This window comes from Gopherus flavomarginatus, chromosome 12 (genome assembly GCF_025201925.1).
Source record: "Gopherus flavomarginatus isolate rGopFla2 chromosome 12, rGopFla2.mat.asm, whole genome shotgun sequence".
In the NCBI taxonomy this organism is placed as follows: domain Eukaryota; kingdom Metazoa; phylum Chordata; order Testudines; family Testudinidae; genus Gopherus; species Gopherus flavomarginatus.
The window spans coordinates 39441611-39466870 of NC_066628.1; positions in this window are offsets into that span (position 1 = coordinate 39441611).

Here is a 25260-nt window from a genome sequence, read left to right on the forward strand (position 1 = left end):
TGTAAATACTCCGGAGCCTAGTGCTGCAAGCCTTGTATTCCCTCCGGCTTGCTGGCATTCTTACTGGCTATGTTGATACAGTACATGGAATTGTTTGCCCACATTACTTGTCCTAAATTGCTCACGGACTAAGACCCTTCATAACAATGGCAGATGGATAATGGAGTAGGGGAATGGATGGACAAGTGTGACATTACTAAGCTGATGACACAGCTGGCTTGGTTAGTTATTCTTGCTGCCTGGGGCTGTATTCGGTCTCTCCCAGGGCAGGGTCACGGAAAAGGGGATGAGGATGCGGGAAGGGAAAATGGGAGGGATGGTCCAGTGGGACTTGAGATGTGGGTTCAATTCCCTGTTCTGCCTGTGTGACCTTGGGCGAGTGACTTAGTCTCTCTGTCTTAGCTCTTACAATAGGGATAATAGTACTTTTCAGTGTAGCGCGATGGCAAAGCGCTCCGGTACTGTGATAATGGGGGCTTGATTGATGGAGTGGGGTATCCTAAAGAGAGAGGAAAGGCATGATGGAGGGAATGGGGGAGAGAGAGGAGAGAAGTGATGGAGGGAATGGGGTCGGGTGGCAGGGAGATCAAAGGCTGTGACTGCATACGTGTTAGTCTGAAGATGGAGGGGATTGGATCCTCTCGCTCCACAACACTTTCCTGTGCAGTCAGCTACCTGTAAGGTGGATGTCAGGTCCCAGGTCAAGTGACCAGCACCAGGAAAGAAAATCCAGTTCCTTGTCAGCACTCCTGAGTGTCACATCTTTATTACAACCAGGAGCATCTATGTGAAGCAAAAGCCATTCTGATCTCCATGGCATTTACTGTCATCTTCAGTGCATTGTTCAGAGAACAAGGCTAGTTTGTCTGCGTCAAATAGCTCCTTAATAATATAGCGAAATTTGAATAAGTGGTGATGAGAGTCCTGTTCTTGCGGACAAAGTGTGACATTTTAAATGAAATTGCATCTTCTTCTCATTTTTAAGGCATGAAATGAACTTCATATCTTGATGTGATTTATCATTCAGCAGCTGAGCCAGATGCCTATATGGGTTGAATCTATAGCTCCTGAGACGATAGAAATATTAGCCTGTCTTATTAAAATCACCCACAGCTACCGCAGCCGTGTGTCAACAGGAAAACAAACAAATAGTGACTAGTTCTCACAGGAATGGAGTCTTTCTGTTAACGTGGGGTCAATATGTCTGTTGCTAGAATAGTTACAGATGTCAATTTTTATTTTTTGCCATTACAAGCTAGTGGAGCTCCTGGGTATCTGATTCCAAATCCAATCACAGAACCAGAACAGGCTTTGTTAAATATCTGTTCATCTAAAGTTTCCCAGTGAACATGAAACACGGCTCGCGAAATTTTTCTTCTGAAACCTACATTAGTGCAATAATAACTTACGTTTGTTCAGCTACTTTCATCCATAAGAAGCCCCAAAGGTTTAACAGATAGCATCTTCCTTGCTGAAATGCAGCCACCTCTGGGTTGGAGAGCAGCTGGGCATCCAGAACTAAACAGAAAGGTGCAGTGAAAGGGAGACGTTGGCCAAGGGAACATGAACGAACAACCTGCTCTTATCTCAAGAGGGAGTGTGGCCTCCTGGGCGCTGGACTCTATTTCTGGCGCTGTCACTGACTTGCTGACTAACCTTGGCTAAGTCACTTCACCCCTCTCTACCTTTGTTTCCCTTCCTGCACTTAAGTCTGTGTAGGTTGCAAGCGCTTTGAGGCACAGCCAGTCTCTGGCTGTGTGTGAAGAAATCCATGAGCCTTGCAATGTCTATGCTGAGACTGAGAGCTCATTCAACCTCCCCGCCCCACAGCATAGACCCCATTAAGTAGGTGCAAGTTATACTGAGATGTACATGGATATTTTTATCCATGGTGAGAATGTCCTGTAGTGAGCTCTGTGCACATCACATGCAGTTCTTGGTTTTGTACTTGTGTGCAGCTCCTAGGCCTCCTAGCACAGAAGAGTTTGTGCAGTGAAGGGAGCAGACTTCAGTGTTAATAAACTCTGCAGGTTCGTGGCCCCTTCTCTTAATTCAGGCTTTGACCAGTTTCACCCTTGTAGGTGAGGCTTGCTTGTTACATTAACACTTGCATGCCTCAACCAAGATCAGTGCCTTGTTGAGCTTAAAGTGAGTAGGAGGGCAGGTGAAGTGACTTGCTTAAATATAGTGGTAGAGACAGGAAGAGAACCCAGATCTTCTGTGTCCTAGCCCATTGCTTTACCTATGGGACTATGCTGCGTCTGTAGGGCTCATGTGACATCTCGTCACTTGGTTAATTTCAGATGTTGCAACACCTCATTGAGTCTTTCTCCTCTAAAGAGCGGAGACCTAGTTTCTCTAGCCACTCTTAGTGGCTTAGATGCTCCAGTCCCTGTATCATCTGGGTTGCCCTCTCCTCGCTTCCATTTCCATCTTTACACTATCCGTGTTATAATTAGGTGGCCAGAACTGTGCAGGGGAGACAAATGTGACCTCATTAATTTCTTCTGCAGTATTGAAATGATGTCCTCTCATTTACATCTGAAATCTCCTTAATATGCATCTCCAAGTTCTGATACTTTCTGCTGCTGCTAAGCTCTTTGCTGCATTTCAGGATTTGAGCCACAACTCCTCCTACACCCTCCCCCGACTCAGTGTCTTGTGGTATATGGCTCCTGGAGCTGCACCCCTTTACTTGTTTGGAAAAAAATAAATAGCTGGATTGTCCCAGGAACAGTGAGACCTCCTGTATGTGTAGTTTCCCCCATTCCATGAGAGAGAGGGGGATGCAGGGCTGCCTAGGTAACGGATTGGGAATGTGTCCTTAAAAGCAAAATTTTCCAATTCCCACAAGGAACGTAATTTGACAAAATGTACAAATTAAATGCAATGAATCAATTGTAATTAAAATGGAGGTCATGTGTAATCTGGTAACCCAGTTAAAGGCTCAGACCCTCATCTCCTACAAATGTTTGTTGAAATGGATTTGGAGCAAACCATGACACACATAAGTCCTCTGTATCTTACCAACATACAAAGAGAATCAGATCAAAAGCATCTGTATCCCATCTATCCATACAGCGCATGGAGAATCACTTGATCTAACATTGCACCTTGCACATGTAAATGTGTTTTGTGGGCCTTTCTGTAAATGACATTATTAGTATAAAGACCTAGAACAGTGCTATTGGAATAGCATTCTATGGGGAGCAGTCAAGGCAGAGAGCCAGGGTTGTATTAGCACTAACACAAATCCAGATCTTCCACTAGTCAAGGAATTCAGTGTTTGCAGGGTGGCAGGAGTGTGGTCTGGTGGAGAGGGCACTGGGAGACCTGCGTTCTGTTCCTGGCTCTGTGACTGACCTTGGGCCAGTCACCTCAGTATCTGTTTTCTTTTCCCACCGTTTCTGTTGGGAATGTAAGCTCTTCCGGAGAGGGGCCATCTCTGTTCAGAGCCCTGATTTCAACTAGGGGTCTGCGGACACTGTGAGGAATATTGGGGAGTGGTCTTTATATCTCCTCAGACACTGCACCTTCACTATTTAATAGGTACAGAGAGCTTTGAGCCAACGATGAAATTGGAGGGGCGTGAGTGGCTTTTCTCTCCCACTAGCTTTATGCAATGGGATGACACGTAGTGTGCATTAGAGCTGGGGTAGCCAGACACCCTCCGAGCCAAATACAACAATCTTCAGAAGTTCGAGAGCCGGGGCGCACTTTCAGCCCCATGGGAGGTGCCTGCCAGGGCTTGGGGCTTCAGGCCTACTCCTGCTGAAGCCCCAAGCTCCAGAAGGTGCACCCTGCTGGGCAGAAGCCCTAAGAATCCCCACCCTACTGGGCAGAAGCCCCTTCCTTACTACAAGGCAGAGATCCCGAGCACCCCTGCCAGTCTGGTAGGTGGAGAATGGGAAGGGCATGGGGAGCTCTGCTGCTGTGGGTTTTAAAACTGAGCCTCGTTCTTCTGATTCGCCAGACTGGTGGTGAGTGACAGAGTGGTGAGTGACACTTGTTACCGTCTGACAGCTGTCCAGTGGCCTGTGTGGAAGAGATTTAGCAATCCATTTCTTAGCAGGTAGGCATCCCCATCACAACCCCCATAGTGTGACTGGTACTCACTGGTGGTGTGACAAGGCTCAGCAGAGGCCAAAGAGTGACCGGTTTTCTTTCACCCACTTGAGGTGCTCTCTGCAGATCAGACCTAGACACCCTGGCAAATGGGGTAGCAGAAGCACACACTGCTGCTGCATGTGCTGTGTATGTTGTGTGGATAAGGGACTGCAGTCTGGTATTTCGTACCAGGATGGTAACCCAGGAGTTTAGTGTATTACCAGCCAGTCCCCACCCACCCTTCTCTGAGAACACCTTCTTCAGGACCTGCTCAGCTAAGACAGCTCCACCTACCCCTCCTCCCAATCCAGTATAACTGGTGGGGGAGAAATGGCCTTCAGTTGGGGCAGGAGGGTCTCTCAGACAGTCCCAAATGGGAATGGTCCCCTAAGCTGTCCCAGATGTGGGAAAGGATCCAGGTTTCCATCCTATATACTTGAGCAATCAGTATCTCCTCTTTCCAGTACACTTCCCCATCAACTCTTCCACCCTGCCCTCCCTTACAGCTGCCCAACTCCATGAGTTTCCTTGGGGAAATTTGGCTGATGTCCATGGAGCTGTAGCTTTGGGGGTGCACCTGAGGGAAGAGCATGGCCCTGAGTCTGACTTAACTTTCCTCTGCCTCTTTGGACACTTTCCCTCTGTGAATTCTGGAACAGAGCCTACTTTGCCTTGGAGCTTTGCCAATAAATGTAATATTCTGTCCCAGGCACAACAGCACAGGCTCTGAATCCCAGATCAAGCTTGCTCCCAGGCCAGCAGGATTCAGAGCACAAAGTGGGGTGCTTGGTCAGGGAGAACTTCTGCCTGTTGCTCACTAGTGGTGGCTTTTGGCTTGCTGAAGGCATGCTGCTGGCAGGCTCCATAAGGGGCTGCAACCAGCCCTTCCAATGATGAAGCTGAGGATAATGTGACATGAGGAGGGGGAAAGGACTCTGGGAGTTAAAAAAAAAAACCCAATGGGGACTAGACTGGATGAAGGCATGGGAGGGAAGGGAATGCAACAATTAAAAGGCCCCAGGTAGCTGTGTTTAAAGGGGAGTGTTTGAAGGCACCACCACTTTGGGGTGCAATATGTTATGGCTTGTCCTACTTCTCTTTGCCACAGCATGCATGGCAGCCACCTCTGTGACACAGACCTGTCTGGGGAGTTAGACGCTTCCATTACGTCTGTTTTCTTTCAGCACCCCTATTGGAGAGGTGAGATGGCCAGTGGCTAGGGCACTGGGGTAGGAATTAGAGCAGGAACCAGAACTCAGGTTTTCTATCACAGACCTGCTGTGTACCATTGGGCAAGTTATTGGTCTCCTACCTTTTGTCTGATGTGCTTTGACTGTACGCGCCTTGGGGCAGGTACTGTCTCTTGCTCTGTGACTGTATCGCAGGGGTCCCCATCTTGGCTAAGGCCTCAAAGCACTACTGGTGTGCAAATCAGTAATAGTATCCCGAGCTGCTCCCCCTTCCTGTACAGCCCTGCCCAGGTACTCCTGTTACCTGTCAAGCCATAACAGTCCAGTTCCCAGACCCATCCACAACCTGTCCCTTGGCAGACTCCCATAACTGCAGTCCTCCCTGGCTGCTCTCCTCCCAACATCACATGGTCCTCAGCACTGCATCCCCGCTATGTCTCACTTAAACCCTGGCTGTTCCATCCTTTCTGGGGCAGACAGAGCTAATCCCCTACTTTCCTGGCTCTGCCTCTTGCCTGTGCATCCAGACATCAAAACGATTTCAGCCACCTCACCTACCAGTTACCTGCCATGGACTATGGAGCCTGCTTTGCTCAGGCTTGTGCTTGTCCTGCTTTCCTCAGCCCAGCTCTCTCTCCAAGTGCATTTCCTCCCCCTACACCAAGGGGAACCCTCCTGAGTGGTGAAAGCCCCAGCAAGCCAGCAGGGGGAGCTCTCACCGTAGCAGCCAGGGAGGAGGGGGGCCTGCGGGGATAGCATGGCTTACCCAAGCCCGGGGAGTGACAGGAGCTCTGCCCTGGTTTCCCCAAAGCATGGGCTTCCCTAGAGCCAGACCTCGCTCCCTTGCAGACGCTCCTCCACGCCACTCTCTGGGCTCAGGCCATAGTCCCGCTTCACCTCTGATACAGCCTCCCCCCCCCCCCCCTCTCTTCCAGTCCCAACTGCACCATCTGCTGAGGACACAGGGCTCCTTCCTCCCTTGTATCCCCTGGAACCCTGCAAATCTCCCCTTGACGCCTCGCTTCCCGGAGTCTATTCGGTGTTGTCAGCTCCTGCCCCGGGCTGCCCTGAGCCGGCACCAGGAGTCACTGCAGGGAAGGGAATCTAGTACCTCCTCGGGTGGTGGCAGGACGTGTTTGCAGCAGCGGGCGCGGGAGGGGGCCGTGAGCATGCAGGGGAGCGCCCCGGGCAGCCGCTCCTGTAAGGGGCGCGGGCAGTGCGCCGAAGCGGGCACACCAGGGTGCAATGGGGTAGCCCCCTGGCTCGCTCCAGCCAAAACAATGTCTCTTCCGCCCTTGGGGGGGAATAGGAGACGGTACGGGGAGACACAGAGCCGACCCTAGCGCAAGGTGGATGCTACAGTCAGAGCGGAGCCAGCTCGGGATCTCCGCCCAGACCCGGCTCCTGCGGGCGCAGGGTGGTGGTGGGCGTCTCTGGTAAAACTCGCCAGAGCCTCCGGGGCACCTGCGAAGACACCAAAGCTGCATGGCGACCTCCAGAGAGGCCGGGGACCAGGCGCCCTGGAGGCTCGCTAAAGGCGACTGCACCCTCGTCTCCCCCTTGTGCGCAGCGCCGGGAGAGCGAGCGCTGCCTGGCCCCAGCCCAGCCGGCTCCTCCTGCTCCAGGCAGGTGCTGCCCAGCCCCACTCAGCCAGCGCTGAAGTCGATGACAAACCGGCCCCGGGGACAGCTCGGGCCCTCCGCTCTCTTAACCTCTGCCCTCCTTTCCCGGCCAGCGCGTCTCAGCTGGCTCCGGGCTGCCCCCCAGACACACAGATCCGCCCAAGCCCCCTCCTGCCCCTGCTGGGTGCACCAAACCCCGAGAGATGTGCTGCCCTCCGGCCCGCTCCCCTGCACGGGGCCCCACCTCCAGCTTGCAGCTAGGGCGCTACCCAACGTCGCCTTCCCCCCAGTGCAGCCACAGTCCGGCGCCCCTCCCGCCCCGAGGGGCTCTGGGAGCTGCGCGCTGCCGGCCGTGCGTGCGCCTCGGCGGCCCCTCTGCTCGCTGCCAGTCCCGGGGAGGCTCCCATGTGTGACCGACTGGCCCGGGCTCGCTCACAACCCCCTCCCAGGCCGGCGCAGGGATTCAAGTGCCGCCCCCCTCCCCTGTCTCCGCTAACTCGCCAGAGCTCGCGCTCTCCCGGTGCAATTTAGGCTCGGAGTCCCAGAGGCAGGCAGCCAATCCGAAGGGGGGTTCGCCCCGTCCTCCAGCCCCATTGGCTGCCCCTGCGCCCCTGCGGTGGGAGGGGTCCCCAGCTCTCTAGTAACTGTCTCAGATTCCAGCTGTGCCCCCACCCCTTGCTGTATCCCTTAATTGCCACCTCCCGGAGCCAATCGGAAAGGTCCGAGCGGCAAAAGGCGAGCCCAGATTGGCTGCTGCAGTGGTTCTGGCGAGGCGGTACCCGGGATGGAAGTTGGAGTGAGAGATCCAGCTGTGAGGCGCGCGGAGAGCTCGGCTTCTCGCTCGCTCTGCCGTCCGAGAGGCAGCGCTAAGGAGGAGCATCCTCCGCGGGCTCCCTCCGCCGCTTCCTCCCGCCCCTCCCCCCAGATAACCCTTGCAGGGCAGGAGGAGCCCAGCCCCCAGGGGAGGGTCGTGGACCCCAACCCCCCTCCTAGCCCCGGGGGGTCCCCCGACTCTCGCCCTCCAGGACCTGCCCTGCCATTGGCAGGGCCAGATGTGCAGACGGGAGGGACAGATGCGGACCCGCTAAACGCAGCCCAGGCTGGCCTGGGAGCAGCCCCTGCGCGGCTGGTGCGCGCTGGAGTTGGGAGGGGAGCCGGGGGAAAGGATTCCATCCTCATTGCAGGGGCTGAGACGGTACCTCCTCCCGGGCTGGAGCGGGATCCCGGAGGCAGGCAGAGGAGAGCAAAGTGAGGAGGAGCTACCGGGACCGGAGGAGGGGGAAGCAGAACCGGGCCAGCCAGGTCCCGGCTCGGCTTCGATCCGGCTCCAAATGCCTGCAAAGGGGGGACCTGCGCTTATCCAGGCGCCCACCTGGGGAAAGAGGATGCAGCCCTGGGTCTGAAGCTTCCTCGAGCCAGAACCTTATCCCGAACCCTCCCGCAGTCCCCTCGTCCCACCCGGCATGGCTGCTCCCTGTAGCTCCCTGACCCTCTAATAACCCCCTCCCTCCCCGGGCGCATTTTTCCTCCTCCCGGTTCGGACCCGGGTCTGCTGGCCGGAGGATGGACGAAGATGGACCGAGAGCAGCCGAGGAGCAGGACCCAGAGCCGGGCAAATCCAAGACTTTCATCCGCCTTAATGACCTGTCCGGGAATGGAGGTCGCTCGGGTCCAGGGGACAAGGACGCAGGAAGTGGGGACTCGGAGGTGGAGGGGCTCCCCTACCCGGCTCTGGCCCCGGTCGTCTTCTTTTATCTGAACCAGGAGAGCAGGCCGAGGAGCTGGTGCCTCCGGGTGGTGTGCAACCCATATCCTTTGCAAGCTGGCAGGTGGCACTGCCAAGGTAAGCCTGGGCACCCCTCTCCCACCCTGCCTCCCTTCCACGGAGCTTCCAGATTCGAGAGCTCCCCGGACCTCTTTGCCACCATCCCAAGAAGTTATCTCCATGAAGGCGGCTTTGCAGGGCCAAGCTTATAGGTTCCTGGAGCACCCTGGGACCCCAGCACAGCTGGAAGCTCTCCAGATGCTGAAAGGGCTTGGGGGGCGTGTAAGGGGGGGGAGAGTTGGAAAAAGAGCCTGGACTTGGTGAATATTGTAAAATTACCCGGAGACGCCGCTTTCAGGTTGCGGGGAGGAGGAACTCGGAGGGGGAGAAAGCAGAGATACGATGCAAATATTGATAAAACAAAGACACGACTATTGACAGAAACAGTCATTAGAGTTGCTAGTTGCTCCGCTAAGGAATCCAGCTCCGAGGACGCTCCCTGCGTTCCTTCCCAAAGTTTGCAGCTTTTCCTCCCGTGGAGGAGGGGGCTGGAGGGGTGGACGTGTGTGTGTGCCTGCAGCTCAGCTCCCTCGGTTTCATTTGTCTGTCTCCAATTCATTTCTTGGAAGTTTTTCCAGAATCTATCGAAGGGGTTTCTCAATGTTTCCTCCCTTACTAGGCAGGGATTTCTCCGGGGTTGAAGTCATAACATGGGATTCCAGAAAAGTACTAGAGAGAATGGAAACAATATGTAACGCTCTGGAAAGGGACAGCAGGTCTGTCTGGGAGATGGAGTTGCACTCAGCCCGCTCCCCCTCCAGTCTTTTCGTTGAGGAGGTGAAAGGGAATGAAATTGGACATGGAGAATGCTGGGTTGCGCTGACACAAAAGACCCCTCCACACAAAGGGTTCGCGCAAGTTCCTCTTGGGAGGCCCTGATGATGCCAGCTCCCTTATCTAGAGAAGTTGTGTGGGGACGGGGGGGTACGGGACGATCTATCCTTTAGCCTCATTTTTCCCATCCCCTCCAGGCGCGTGACCCATTGTAGTCAATGGGAAGACTCACACTGCTTTGGATCAAGGTCCCTGGCTAACATTTCCTTTGCTAGGCCCATAGTCTAAAGCCACTGAGAGATCGCCCCTAAGAGGGGTTTGCATGGATGTATGCGTGCATTTACTGTTAACCCAGCCTGGGATTTCCCTCCCCACCCCCCATCCTTTTCAGCCCAACAGCTGCTAGACACCACAATGGACCCTAACCCCACACCTATTATACAAACATGGCCAGATTTCAGACACCTTCACCCCCAAGTAAACTGGGGGGAGGGGGGAATAAGTAGATAAAATTATTGTCTCTCTCACCCAACGACCAGGCATCTGTTTAAAAGAACAAAGGAAAGGCAGTGCTCATGGGTGTTTATTAGAGCGCTCCTGTGTACGGATTAGACAGGAGACTCTAGGAAAGCGCAGACCGCTCCATCTACTACAGCGATGGGACAGCGTTTTAGGCTTTACATGTATAATTACAATATTTGCATGACAAAAAGAACCACAGAAGGAGCCGCTCTCTTGGAAATCTGTGCTGGTGGCAGCTCATTTCTCATTCGTCCTGTTTTCTGTGCCATAGTTACCTTTAAAGAGTGAAATGTTGGCTCTGGCATGTTAACTAGGGACAGGAAAGGACCATGGAGGGAGGGGAGGGTTCCTTACTGTAGGTTTTGAGCATGGCTCTGGTGTCCTTAAATAATGTAACTCGTGCAAGGCAGGTGGTGGGAAAAGAAAACAAAAACTTGTTTTTTTCATGCAATCCTGAGTGCTGGAGCTTTCTGCAGCCTCCAGCCAGCCGGAGCTGATGGTTGTGCTGAATACTCAGTGAGGGACCCATCCTTCGAAATCAAGCACTGAGGCTCTTCTCCAGGTGCGTTAGCTGTAGTGTAATTACAGAACCTCGCCTTTAATGGAGGGGCTGCCGCTTTACTGGGATGCTCCAGGAGCCTGCCACGGAATTTACAAGTTTTTTCCACAGGTCTCTGGTCATTTATTGAAAGGCTACGTGATGATTCTCCCATCTCCCGTTCACTCCCTACTGGAAACGAAGAATGGGCGCTCAAAGGACCTGATCCAAAGCCCATTGAAGCCAATGGGAGATTTCCCCCATCGACTTTAAGGGGATCTGGGGCAGGGCCTTTTTCTTCTAAAAGCTGCTTTCTTTTCTCTTGTGCTGGATGTAAAAGACCATTAAGGAGTCGTTTGAGTTGGGGGTTTAGGAAAAACACAGAGTTGGGCCCTGGGGAGTCATAGATTGCAACACTCCGCTAAAAATCAGAGACTATTCAGGGTCTAATGGAAGAAATGAGAGGTCACCAGAGTGAGCCATGGTTCAGATCAGTTACCTGCTTGCTTGACTCCCTCTTCCTGGTCCAGGACTGCGGGAGAGCTGTGTTGCTTTGGGCAAGTCTGATCCTCTAAGAGACGGGAAAATAGCACTCTTAGCAAGAGGGCTTTCTTAGCCCCTTCTTCAAACCCCTCCCTGAGGTCAGAGCTGCGCTCAACATTTTCTTTGTAGCTTTACCGCTTTCAAACTCGTTACATGTATTTTAAAATAAATAATAAAAACACGAAGCCAATTTAATCAGAGCTGAGTGACTGCCAGCAGGGTCGTGTACATAAAAGACAGCATCTTCCTGAGTAAATAGGAGGAAGTTATTAAATCCATTCAGATCTTTCAGGGAGCGAGCTAGTCAATTACACACATGGCGAATACCTGAGTCTGTAGTGTAGAGGGTGGGACTAGGTGATTAACATCTGTTATCTGGTTCTCCTTAGCCCTCCACAATTTCGGGCTAATGAGTGAGGCGTTAACTCGGGGTTAAGTCTGGTGTGTCAGAGGAAAGTGGCGCTGTTCTTCTAGATGCTGTTTTACTTTTGTGATGAGGATAATTTCTCTGATAAACAGTCTGTCTCATTCTCAGAATAGAGGTTTCAGTTCACAATCACATGAATAGTTTCCCGTGGTTTCCCTAAATCTCATTCACACTAGCTAAACAGTTCAAAGCTGCACTTATTTAAGCATCTGAGGAAATCTTGAAACTTGCTAAAGCATTCTCTTTGGGAAGGAAATATTTGCTAATGTCAGCCTGCCAAACAGAATGGGCTTATTATCTACCATTATGTCTATTATTATTTACAAGTGCTGATCTCTCAGTGTTTTCTAGCCTTTTTTAATGATCGTTTTGAGACAGGTGGTATCTCAAAAATGTGCAGGTGTTTTCAGTGGTTTCCTTTTCACAACCCCCAGCCCCAGCCTGTCTTGCTCATACAAAGTGTCTATTTCAACTTGAAAAGCATCTCAGTAAACAAGTCTGCCAGGGCAAACAGGTTAACTTTTGTCCTTGGGAAATCAGTGTTGTTTAAAAAAAATAAATCTTCCACCAAGCACCTGCAGGCACCAGTTCAAAGGGAGCTCATCCACTAATTGTAGCCTGGGAAGCTGGAATTTCCACTGATGCTTACCTGGTCTCTATTCATTACTGAGAGAAAAAAACAGAGGGCTTGGAGCCATAGGCCCTCACTGGGTAGCAGTGCTGTGCCCCCTGGTCTTTTTTTTTTCTTTCTAAATATGTTTTCAGTGTTGCTGACCCAGAAACCAGGAAGTTGAACATGTGACTCAACCTGCTAAACAGTGAGTGAGAGGGATATTTTCTTCACCCTGGAGTACTGGCTGAGTTTGACCACTTGCTGAGGATCAATACATTTTAGATGTCAGTAAACAAGCTTGCTTCTATTCCACTTTTATTGTTGGTTGGTTGCTGCTGGAGTGTTGGGAGTTTAGCTGTCTCCCTGTTGACATTTTTTCTACTCCTTTAGCTCAGTTTTTCAGAGAAGTGACTTATCACATTGTAATCTTTAAGAACCAAGGCCCCATGGTAAAAACATATCATCTGAAAACCAGATCAGATCACATCTGGCCAAATTCTTTGTTGCCACCAGCTGTTCTTGATAGAGCAACAGTGGTTTGGGTCACATGGCTGGCAAAATCCTCTCGGATCCACAGTGGTTTTGACAGGGGAGAGCTGAGCTTTCATTGGCATGTCTCAGTATTTTTTCTTTGTTTTACCTTTTGGCAGTCACTGAATTTGCAAGTTCAAAAGGCCGGACTCTTGTTTAATTGTGTCTGCTCCCTTCCTATTTCGTCAATTCCCAAGTGCCCTTTTATTAACTCAATTAATTCAGTCCTGGTACTTGTCAGATGAGGACAGGTTGTGGAAACGTACAAAGTCCTGACTTGGCAGGGCCTGTATTTCAACATGGGGTTTGTGGTGCACTAATATATCTGATAAACGTTGCCATTTATTTGGGGGCATCGCTGTGTACTGCCAGTTCTGGTCCTGTGCCCTTGGCTTCTCCTCTCTCCCTAGGGAGAGAGCTTGAATTAACAAAGCTTCCTTTGCTGCAGTGGCCTGCAATTGCACACAGGGCTGAAGTACTACTAATCCAAAAGATGGTCTGTCTCTCCAAGCTGTTTACATGACCTTGATATTAGAGGTGATGAGGGGGATTTGGGGCGGGGGAAGGAGCAGGGAAATAGTAGATCAGCTGAGTATTCGGCACTAATCGTGCACTCCTGCATAGTTCCAGGGCAGAATGATTCCTCAGGGCTCTCTGTAGTGTTTCAATCTGAAGCCTTCACCTCCTGGGCCGTAAGGGTTTATATTTGCTTTCTGAGAGCACAATTGTTATAGCCTGGTTGGGAGAGGAAATTTTGAAAGGTCTGGGCTGCTCCAGATCTCAGACAACCCAGAGCTGGGGGATGTTTGGGTCTGGTGTCGATGCCAAATCTATTTAAGACCCCTACCTCTTTGTACTTTCAAGTATCTAAATTCAGAGGGCCAAATTCTGCCCGCCTTATTTGTGCTGTGTAGTAGCTGACCCTGCAGGGACCAGCATGGATTTCAGTAGGAGTCAGGCATTACTCAATGGTGACAGAATCTGGCACGTCTTCTGTACAGCAGAACCTGCTGCTAAATTGTGCGTCCCCAACAGAGCTTGCATCAAAGATGAGTGCAGATGAGGACAGGTTCTCTGAGATCGATGCGTCCATGTGAGGTCGGAGGCAGAGAGGTGTTTTTCATTGGTGTTCTGGGATTCCATGAGTGTGTCTTTGCTGTGTCAAGTTCTGGCAAGGGGACTCTTTGTGACATGGAAGGGGATTTTGGGGGTGATGCAGGGCCCCTGCAGCATGCATAGGAGAAATCAGCCTGTGTGTGGCATTAGGGTGGAGAGTAAGATCCACAGGCACTTCCTGAGCTTAAGGGAGGGAAAGGTAAAGTGCTTTGGACTATGAGTGACATACTGGAGGCATCTGTCTGATTGTCTGTATACGAGAAGGTGCTACTGAGGCCTGACCTTGTCACTGTGATAAAAGGATCCACTCTGTGCTGGGTGAGGAATGTCTGTTTTAAAACAGGAGAAAGCCAATGTTTGTGTTTCATACAGGCTCACAGTCAAAGTACTGTACTGGAACTTTTGACCTACAGGTGACATTAAAAAAGTTAAGAAAAGCCTCCGGTATAGAAACGAGGGCTTGTGTGTTGCATTAAGGGGCCTTCTGTAACAGAGAGTTCACCACAGAGATGTGTATCTGTCACACACAAAAAAGGGAGAAAATTCCAGTTACTTAACTTTTATTTTTAAGTGAAATTGAATCTATCATGCAGGCTTGGAAGGACGACAGCCAGTCACAGGGGCTAAACAAGGCTGTTCTGCTGATCAGAGCCAGAGAATGAGGATGTTTTCCAAGCGCTGTGGAGTGTCTGAAGAGCAGGCATGGAGTGAATGAGGAGGATGGAAACTGCTTTGTACTGAAAGAGCTCTGCATAGGAAAATAATACGGAGCTTATCTGAAGGGGACCATGGGCCCTTGTTATGGCAAATTCTCCGTCTCTCCTCACCCTGTCCAGATAGCATCGGTCTGGAAAGTGAAGCTCATGTGCGTAGAAGTCAGAAGACAAGGAAAATGTATTTCCTTAACCACCTAAGGTTGGAGAAGGTGCCACTTCTGGGCTACAGACTTGTTAACGCTCCCCCGCCCGTGGAGGTGCGTCCTGTGAATCAGCTTTCACAGAGGGAAAAGTTTTGAGTCCTGCTTGTGGTGGCTCCTGGTCACTGCAGTCTCTTCTCTCCTGGTCATTGCTTGCTATAAAGGTGGGGGCGCCATTGGCTAAATCTGAACCTAGATCTAAATGTTGAAATTCTCCCCCCACCCCACCCTCGGAGGCAAGGGTGGTGTTTGGCTTTGCTGTTTTTGCTTCTGATCCATTTATAGGGCCTCGAACCTAGATGGAAAATCAGAGTTCTGCCAGGGTTTGGGGGTTTAAAACCAGATGGAACACTGCAGAGTCTTGCGAGTGGAACCGTAACCCAGCCCAGCTTCACCAATAGGTTCACAAGCCTTGGCAAAGCTGTCTCAGCCTTGGCTTTTTAATACAATCAGGCGAGTTTGATCTGGCTTGGGAGGGGGTGTCTCCTCTCTGGCAGTTCCACACCGCTCTGAACCTTTTCCATTGGCGACGTTGCAGTTCAAAGTCTCTGTCCTGGTGAGGTGCTCGAGGGCCCTCAGCTCTCGCTGGAAGTCTTTGCAGCTGCAGGAGTCCAGCCTCTTGCAGGTCTGGGCCCTAAACTGTCATGGCATTGAGCCAAAACCCAGCTTGTACTTGTGCCATGGCCAGGAGCTGAGCCTGTTGTGTGCTCACTGCTTAAATTGCCTTGCAGATGGGGAAAGTGGCCAAAGTTTCCTACAGCTGAAGTATCCTGTGTGATAGTGCAAAGGGTAGACTGGTGGGGTGTAGAACAACCACCTCCTTGAGCCCAGCACAGAATCCTATCCACTCCAGTGACTCCTTTTATCCTCTAGCCCTCTCCCAGCAATGCCTGACACTGCTTTGGTTCACTGAAAGGAGAGCAGGAGGGGTGGTTAAGACACTAGCCTGGGACTTGGGAGATGTAGGGTCAGTTCCCAAAATCTCTGCCTCAGATTTTGCTTGTGCCCTTGGGCAAGTTACTTAGCCTCCCTGTGCCTCAGTTCCCCATCTGCAATGGAGATAAGAGCCCCACCCTACCTGGCCGAGTAGTTGTGAGGATAAATATACTAGAGATGGTGACTTGGGGATCATGTAAGCTCTTGGCTCCAGAACTACCTTTGGTCTGTGTTTGTGTAGTGCCTTGCACAAGGGGCCCTGAACCATGTCTGGGAGTTCTAGGCACTCCTTCTACTCTCCAAATCCCACCTCTAGCCCCTAAGAGGCCATGGTTGTCTTTGCCAGGCCTGCTTACTATGCCTTATCCAGGGAACTAAGTAAAGTTAACCTCTGTCATCCTGTTTTGCATATCATTGCCCAGGGGACCATGCTGGGTAGAGAGTCCCGACCATGTGGAATTGAAAGAGAGGGGCTTCTGTGGCCTCCTAGCAAAGCGGTTGGTGCTGGGGCGGAGAGGGGAGGGAGTATGCTGTAGAGCCAACCTCCCCTCTGCCCCACCTTACTCCCTTCTGCACCTCATAGCCATAAAGTGACGTCTGTAGGGCCCATTCCAAAGTGAAACTGCAGTAAAGCCAACGGGCAGCTCCCTGTCTGTGCTGTGTGAGGAGAGGTAATCTGCTCATTCCCCCTCTTCCCCCTCCACCCCCTCGCCTCCAGACCGGTAGACTATTCACAAAGAGAGAAGCTTGTCTAGGGTGGTGTCTGTCCCCTGGCACCAGCTCCCTGGTGTAACTTGTCAGAAGGCACCTTGGGTAGCTAAAGTGCAGCAAAGGGCCATGAGAGATGACTCTACCCTGGGTTTCCCCGGGGTAAATCTGGAGGAATGTCACTGAAGTCTGTGAAGTCTCTCTAGATCCAGGTCAGCATAAATGAGGTCAGACTCTGGAGCCAGAAGAGGTCTGCCAAAGAATGATTCCTGGAACAAGACCCCATGCTGATCATTGGGTGGGGTATCTCTGCATGAATTGGGGGGGGGGGGGTAAGATGGACACCTCCACCCCCAGTAAAGAAGATGGAACTTCTTTCAAAGTGCTGCTCCAGGGGAGGACCAGCCAAGTAATCATGAGGCATCTCCTAGTGTTTGAAACCCTGGAGTTGGAGAAGGAGTGAGGGGGGAATGGTATTTGCCTCCTGTGGTATTACACAGCAGTCATCAGAGCTCTAAGTACTGCCTCCAAAGCAAAGCCAGCAGAGGTGCAATCTTAATCTAACAAGCACACTGCACCTTGACACGTATCTCCTCATCTCTGTATCGTGCAGACACTACTACATGGCTGAGCCGCGAGCATGGTTTGTTTGCCTTTTGTGCGTGTGTGCATATTTTTTAAGGAGATCCTTCTGTGTATTCCCTCTTCCAGGCAGTTGTGTCACATCTGGAAGTTTGTGTAGGAGTTTATCCAAGCGCTAGAGTACAGTACAGCTTTTTCTCATTTAAAAATCACAGGCTGGCATTTCGAATGGGGGTAGGGGGGAGGATTGTCTGCCAAAGGGGAGGCTGGAGCAAAGGAATTGTAATGACTTCCAGAAGTTTTCTTTTTCTTTCCTTTTCTCTCTCTTTTTTTTTTCAATAGTGTATGTACAAAGAGTTGACTCAAATGCAGTCGATGGTTATGTTGCTCTCACCTGTCCCCTGTTGCAGGCTGGCATCTTAATGGTCTGAGATGTCGATGGGAGAGTTAGCAGCTGCAGGCTGGTTTGGGGAGTCCTGGGCGGAACCCAGAGGAGGCTAATGGCTTCTCCAGACTGAAGGAGGTAGCAGTATCCTGCAAAGGGACCACGTTCTTCAGTCAGTGACAGTCTGGTTTGATTTCTTGCCTCCTTGTAGGAAATCCGGAACAAGGATTCCCACAAGATGCAAGTAAGACAGATTCTCCAGAGACCTGGTTTTAATTTGGGAAAAGAGTAAGAGGAATTCCTGGAGTGTGATCCTCGCCTGATTCTCGGAACCCCTTGCTCCTATTCCTGCCTCTTGTTGGTCCTGTCGGCACGGAAGGAATTTGCACTGATGTAACTTAATGGCATGGACCCTGCTTTAAATCAGTGCAGTACCTCTGCATCGCTGGAGTTATTATACTGGTGCAACGTCTCTAATATAGACGGGGCCTTAGCTGCGCAGGCCTGGAGTGTTCCCTGCTGGGGAGGCAGATGCCTCTTGTGCTCATTCCCATCCATACTTGTAATCCACATAGAGATGTTCTTCCGAGAGCACTTAGCACTGTGCAGATTGTGTGTGTGTGTTTCTGTTAAATACAGTCACATGCTACAGGGGCATGTGGACAGAGCGAATGCTATTGCTGACATTCTGCTGGGAGTGAAGTAAGCTGAACGTTCTGAAATGTTACAGCGCGTCGCAATTTACAAATTGCAGTTCTTATTTCTGATTGAATTATTTGTATTGTTTGAGTACCCAGAGGGACGGAGCCAGGATCCAAGGCCCCACAATGGCTCTCTGCAAGAATGAAGTTTTTTGAGAAGTGGGGAGGGAAAGTAGCTTGACTATAAAAGGGCTCTTCTATATGTGTGTGGTAGGGATTCAGAAGAGCTGCCACATTTCAGTGATAGGAGAGAAAGGATGTGCATATAACTACGCACACACATGCCTGCTCTCCTCATTCTCCATAGAAATGGAGCAGCTGCTCTGTAGCAGCAAGGCTGTAGACAAGTTTTTTTGTGGTTTCCTTAGGAGTGGGAATGAAGAATAGTCTCCAAATGACACTTCAGGGGGATCTTAGAGAGGCAGATTGTAATTAACCAAGTTGGAATTTGGCCAAGCCACTGAAAGTAACACCCCATAGTCCTTTCTGTGCAGGACAAACCACCATGTTTAGCAAGTGTACCGCTGCAGAATTTAAACATGCCTGTGACCCAGGATGGCTCTTTTAGATGGAGCTGATTTGTTCTAAGCAGGTTTCAAATCCATGTTTTATGCTGATTGGCCAAACCTGTCTCTGTTGTATTTAAACTGTGCATTGGCAGGTTTGGTTGGTAGAGATGGTTGGGGAAATTCCAGTTATTGTGCACAGAAAATCTCAAAGATTTATTTTTGTTTTGTTTTTTCCCACAAAAATGTTTTGGTTTTAGGATGAAAAACTGAAAATGTTTCCATTTTTTAAAACCTTTTTTTTAAACATATTTTTTATTTGAACAACAAAAAAACCTTCCCATCCGCCCTTCCAGTTTTTCCTAAAAATATTTCTTTTTCAGTTTCCAGTCTCTTTACCAAAAAAACTCGTAATTTTTTACCAGAATGAGAACTTCCTGTGAAAATTTTCATTTGGGTCAAAAAGCTCTTTTCCATTGGGGAAAATGTTTCGAGGAATGACCAGCCCAGCCATTTGCTCTGTGAAAATGTTTGCTCTTGTTGTTGTGGGAGGTGCCAGGGGATCTTTAAGGGTCACACCATGCTGGCTTTTTGAACACCAGAATTCTTTGAGAGTGTCAACAAGCATGTGGATAAAGGTGATCCAGTCAATATGGCACTTGGCCTTTCAGAAAGACTTTGATCAGCTCCCTCACCAAAGCCTGGCTCTTAAGCAAACTAGGCAGTCACGGGATAAGGGGAAAGGACCTCTCATGGATCAGTAACTGGTCAAAAGAAAGGAAACAAACGGCAGGAATCAGTTGTCTGTTTTCACAATGGAGGATCTGGAAAAAGGGTGAACAGTGAGGTGACACAATTTGCAGACAATACAAAGTTAAGTTAAGTCCAAAGCTGACAGCAAAAAGTTACAAAAGGATCTCACTAAATTGGGTGACACAATGGCATATCAAATTCACTATTGATAAGTGCACAGTAGTTCACATTGGAAGAAATAATCCCAACTAACCATAAAAAGTGATGAGGTCTAAATTAGCAGTTACCACTCAAGAAAGAGATCTTGGAGTCATGGTGGATAGTTCTCTAAAAACATCTGCTCAATGTACAAAAGAGCTAATGGAATGTTAGGAAGCATTAGGAAAGGGATAGATAATAAGACAGAAAATATCATAATGCCACTATATACATACATGGTACATGCACATCTCCAATACTGCATGCAGTCCTGTTGCCTTACCTCAAAAAAGATATACTAGAATTGAAAAAAGTGCAGATAACGGCAACAAAAATGATTAGGGGTATGGAACAGCTTCCAGACAAGGAGAGATTAAAAAGACTGAGACGGTTCATCTTGGAATAGAGATGGCTAAGGGGAGGATCTGATAGAGGTCACTAAAATCAAGACTGGTGTGGAGAAAGTGAATAGGGAAATGTTATTTCCCCTTCACATAACACAAGAGCCAGGGGTCACCTGATAGCAGGTTTAAAACAAAAGGAAGTACATGGTCTACTTGTGGAACTCCTTGCCAGGGGATGTGGTGAAGGCCAAAAGTATAACGGGGTTCAAAAAAGAATTAGAGAAGTTCATGGAGGATAGGTCCATCAATGGCTATTAGCCAAGCTAGTCAGGGATGCAACCCCATACTCCGGGTGTCCCTAAACCTCTGACTGCCAGAAGCTGGGACTGGACGACAGAGGATGTTTCACATAATAAATTACCCTGTTCTGTTCATTTCCTATGAAGCATCCAGCACTAATTGTTGTCAGAGACAGGATACTGGGCTAGGTGGACCATTGGTCTGACCCGGAATGGCCATTCTTATGTTCTTATGGCTCAGCCTAGGCTGGTAATGCTCTAGCAGTGGAGTTTAGCTGTGTCTACTTCCCCCCCACCCCCTAAATTCCCTCTCTACCTCCAGAGGGGTCGTCCCTGCTCTCATTGCCTAAGAGTAGGGATTAAGGGGCTACCCATAAATATGTAACACTTTTTGGGTGATTTCCCCACCCCCCCAAGATCCACCGCCCCATCCCTTATAGCACTTTGGAACACTGAAACAAATGTAAAATTAAGGACACCTCCTCCACCCCTTTAATGCATTATGTAATTTATGGACTGCCCCTGAGGGAGAGGCCCCTGCTCCACTCACGGGATGACGCATAAACTAGAATCACCCCTCCCTGGGAGCCTACCCTGGAGAATGGGTTTTTGGCGTAGGAGGCTGGCTGAAGAGATCCCATCAGATTGAGATGAAGGGATTTTGGGGATGACTGTGGCTTGGAAGGGGCAGACTTCTGGCTGACTGTGACCCAAGGAGGCTGGAGTATTTTCTGGCCCACTGTGACACAGAGGACAGAGCAGTGCTTTCCCTTCCCAGTGGGAGTGCCGCTGGGAGCCTCAACTTTATTTTGAAAGACTCCTACGTGAGTTTGGTCTTTCGCTACAGCTAAAGGCGTGGGGAAAATGCCCTTGCATATCTGGTTGGATTTGCAAGCAAATTTTGATTGGACTCTCATCTGTGAATATGGCCGAGCACTAAGCAAAAAAGGAAGAGGAAAATTCCCATGACTTATTTGCATACAGAACCAAATGAATCTCAATTGATCAGGCTTTAGGATCCTGCTCATATTTGGTGTCTACAAACTTTCTAGCAAACAAGCTCTCTTAGTGCAAATACCAAAAATGCATGGTTTTCTTTCAGCTTCAATATTCACTGCAAGCAACTTTCCAACGCGATCTTCGTCTCTAATGTGGGGTCGTGTACCGGGCATGTGTTTTACTTATGGCACATCATCCGATCAGTGAGCAGAAACAATGCAACGTGTCTGAGGGAACTAATCATCCTGGCCTGCATTTCAAAGGCTGAGTGTTCCCTAGTGGGTTGCTCGTGAACTCTTGAAATGGAGGCACGCACATGGGCGTGGAGACGGGGAACTGTGCGCAGGAATTTGTGATTTTAATGTCACCCGAGGAGTTCATGGTTGTCCATTTTAACCTTGTGTTGTTTGAGAGCAGACCGGGGAGTGCAATAGTGTCTCAGCTCTGCCTACTAGCCCCCCAGTCATTCTGAGTTTCTCTGAATTTAACATGTTTTGTAATACACCTCTGCCCCGATATAATGTGGCCTGATAGAACACAAATTCAGATATAATGCAGTAAAGCAGCACTTGAGGAGGGGCAGAGCTGCGCACTCTGGCGGACCAAAGCAAGTTCGATGTAATGTGGTTTCACCTATAACACGGTAAGATTTTTTTAGCTCCCGAGAACAGCGTTATATCGGGGTAGAAGTGTACTTTTTTTGTCAGCTAGGCTTATTTTCCTCTGTAGTTTTTCTCTCCCTTTCCTCTTGTGCTCACCTCGAGGTAAAAATGCCAAGAGCAGAAACCAAGGGACCGCTGGATCACAGGGGAGCAGTTTAAATGTGGGCGGCAGCTGTTGGGGTGTAATGTGCATTGACTGAGCCTTGGGTGATCTGGTGGCAGAATTCCTCTTCCTTCCAAGCCCCAATCCACTTCAGCACAGGCAGTGTGTGGAGCTATTTATCAGTGTTACCAGAAGGTTTGACTGCATCCAAGGGCCAGGCAAATAAAATAGCTTCTTGCATATAGGGCCTGATCCTGTGTGTTGCTGAGCACTGACTTTGATGGGAGTTGAGGGTGCTTGGCATCTCTCAGGATCAAGCAGTTTAAAATAATTCGCAAAGCCCTGCCCATAGAATTGGACTGCTTGTACTCAAGTAGCTCCTAATTCTGCATCCAGTTATTCCCAGTCTCTTGCTTTCTAAAGGAACAGTGCCCCTAAAGGTGAATGAAGTAGGCTCTTTTCCCCCACCTTAACCCAAGTTGCAGACCAGAGGATATGTTTGTCCTTTCTGAGTGGGGCTATCCGTGAAGGTCCCCATGTGTAGGGGTATGATGTCTGTACTGGATCTAAGCTTCTGTGCTTTTGTCACTTTCAGCTTCCTTCTCAACACCGTTTTCTACCAGAGGCTTTGCAGTTATAGTGTCTTGATTGAGCTTTCTTCCATCTCCGGTGCCCTCCAAGTGTTGGGAACTCTAGCTGTTTGATGCAATGATTCCACCTTAACTGGAGAAAGCAGAAATCCCAGTAAAAATGATGAATTATGTAGCCCTCCTGCTCTGTTGAATTAATGCCTATTTGGGCAGGCAGGCAGGGGTAGAATTAAATTAATATCTGACTTCTGACTGCTACTGTACCTGGTTATTGACTTATCTCATGCTGTAGGAACACGCACAGCTAGGGACATAAACTTAGGATCATATTCTGCCCTGGATCATTTTGAAGCTCTTTCAAGATTCATCACAAACTCTAGGGTCAGAATCCCACTGTCTTCAACAAAGAGCTGAACTCTGTATCTAGCCAACTGTAAATCTGAATAAGTGTCTTCCTCGGTATGGGTTTGTCCCTCAAATCTTGGAGAGCTCTTTTGCATAACCTATCATTTAGAACCTTAACTGGATGGCTTGTTCCTGAAAGGACTAGGGGAGTGGTTTGGCTCAGGGATAGACTGAGGTTTTCTGTGCTAGGCCCATGGTTCAGTTGCAGCCCAGATAAGTAGGAATAACTGGAGGTTTCTGTACTGGGATTCCGAATTCATGTAGTAAGATGAGAAGGGCAGGGTGGCCACCAGTCTCTGGCACCTGTTCTGAGGTTGAGAACCCATGGCCTCTATGAACTGAGTTAGGTGATCTGAGTCCAGTTCCTAGTGGCCAGAAACCTTGTTGGCAATCCCAGCAGAGTGGCCCGTAACTGAATGAGCCAATGGAGACTGAACTCCCTTCACCTCCTTGTAACATTTGACTCCATGGGATGGTTTTGTTTGGGTGGGTATATCTAGTAGGCAGCACTTTCATACCTAGGAAATGATTTTGGTCAGAATTATTGATGCAATGAGGCCATTTTACTTATAAAGCAACAGCATCCCAAAAGAACTGCATCACAACTAACAAAGCATTTCTCCCAAGATCTAGCTGCCTATAGTTTTAGTTAAAGAGAATTCGTAAGAATCTCCGTAATAGCAGCATCTGATGACACCAAATAATATCTCACCCTTTACAAGCAATCCTGGCAGGGCATTGTTGGGAAATCTGCATCGCCATGGCAGGTATGTCATGGACACTGAATTCACCTAAAAAATGGGCCAATACTGCTGTGGCACAAATTATAGGGTAGAGAATTCCAAGTTAAAATGGATATAGTTTAACCACTCATGATGATGAAGAATTCAAGGTTAACAGTTAAGAGGGGATGTTCAGTCACAACCTTGGGATTTGTGTTCCCAGCTTGCTGAGCTCTGAGGTCAGGGCCTGACCCTGGGAGCTGCTGAGCACCCAGAACCACCAGTGACTTCAGCATCTTGCATGATCTCAGTAGTAGCTGGGAATGCTCAGGATCATGCCTTTTACTAGCTCAAAGCCTGGTAAGTGTCTGCTTTTCACAGGGCTTTCCAGGTAGAGTCAGCAGGAATGCTTCCACCAAAATGAAATATGTTGTTTTGTCAAAGCTGGCACATTTAGCGGGAACATCTCATTTCCATGACAACTTCCCTTGAAAGGAGTTTTGCATCAGGGAGAGGGACTCTACAGCTGGGTGGCTTAGGGTGGTTACTGGCCTGGGATGTGGGAGACTGGCAGTGCCTGCTTTGGGATGAAAGACTGGGCTCCAACTCAGGCAGGCTTGAACCTTGGTCTCCCACATCCCTAGTGAGGGCTCTAACCACTAGGCCACAGAGGGAGACAGGCATCCCTTTATGTGAAGGGTTTTGTGTTCATTCCAATGCAGAATGAAAACAGTCTCCAGAACCTGGGATGTTGCTGTGTCATGCAATCGCTGTCTTCCAACCAGCACAGCTCCTGCCTAGCCATGGGACTCGCCAGCTGGAGATCCTTTGTGCCTGTCTGCAGGTTCTTCGCTGGACACTTTGCTGCATGTTTGTTCGCGTGGAGAAGAAAGGTCGGCTCTCTGCCAGTCAAATGACCCCCTGCAGAGGAGTACTTGGCCCATCCTGTTCATGTGCTTGGGATAAAAAATGCTCAGGCGCCATCTCCAGGGGGGTTACTTTGCTAGACATGGTGGTCACCAGGGGGCTTAGACATGCCCGTTCACACAGGCTTATGGCTGTTTCAATGGCATGAGATTTGCATTCTGCTCTGCTTTCTGCATTCAATCTTATCAACTGCGGATAAAATGGAAACTTGACCTTGTCTCCTCAGAGTGGGGCGAGCCCCGACCTTCCCAAATCTCTCAGGGGTGTGTGTGCCTCTGATCCTTCTGCGCCCTTTCCTGGAATGCTCCACCTCCCTATCTGCTAGCGTTGTTACATCCCCATTCTAAGGCCGTGGTATATTTTTCTTGGGGGAATCCCTCAGCTGCTCACGCCCCTGCATTCCCCGCTTGGAGCCGTTCTGGGCCTTTGCCATCTGCTAACAGCTGTCTCTCCCCTGCCATCGTCCTTCATCCAGTCCCTTCCTGGGATCCCCTGTTCAGAGTGGAATCCTCAGGGCACATTTTGATCTCTTTCTGCCATCTGTAAAGGCCCGTGGTAACAACTGTGGGTTGTTAGCCTGAGGAAGGATTAACTCTTTGTGCTCCTGTATCCTGCTGATCCCGTGCTGGGAACTGGTAGATCTCAGTTTCCCTGAGAGAAAGGGACACTGTTCTGTTCTCTTACCAGTATAGGCTTAAAGACCATGGAAGGTGTTT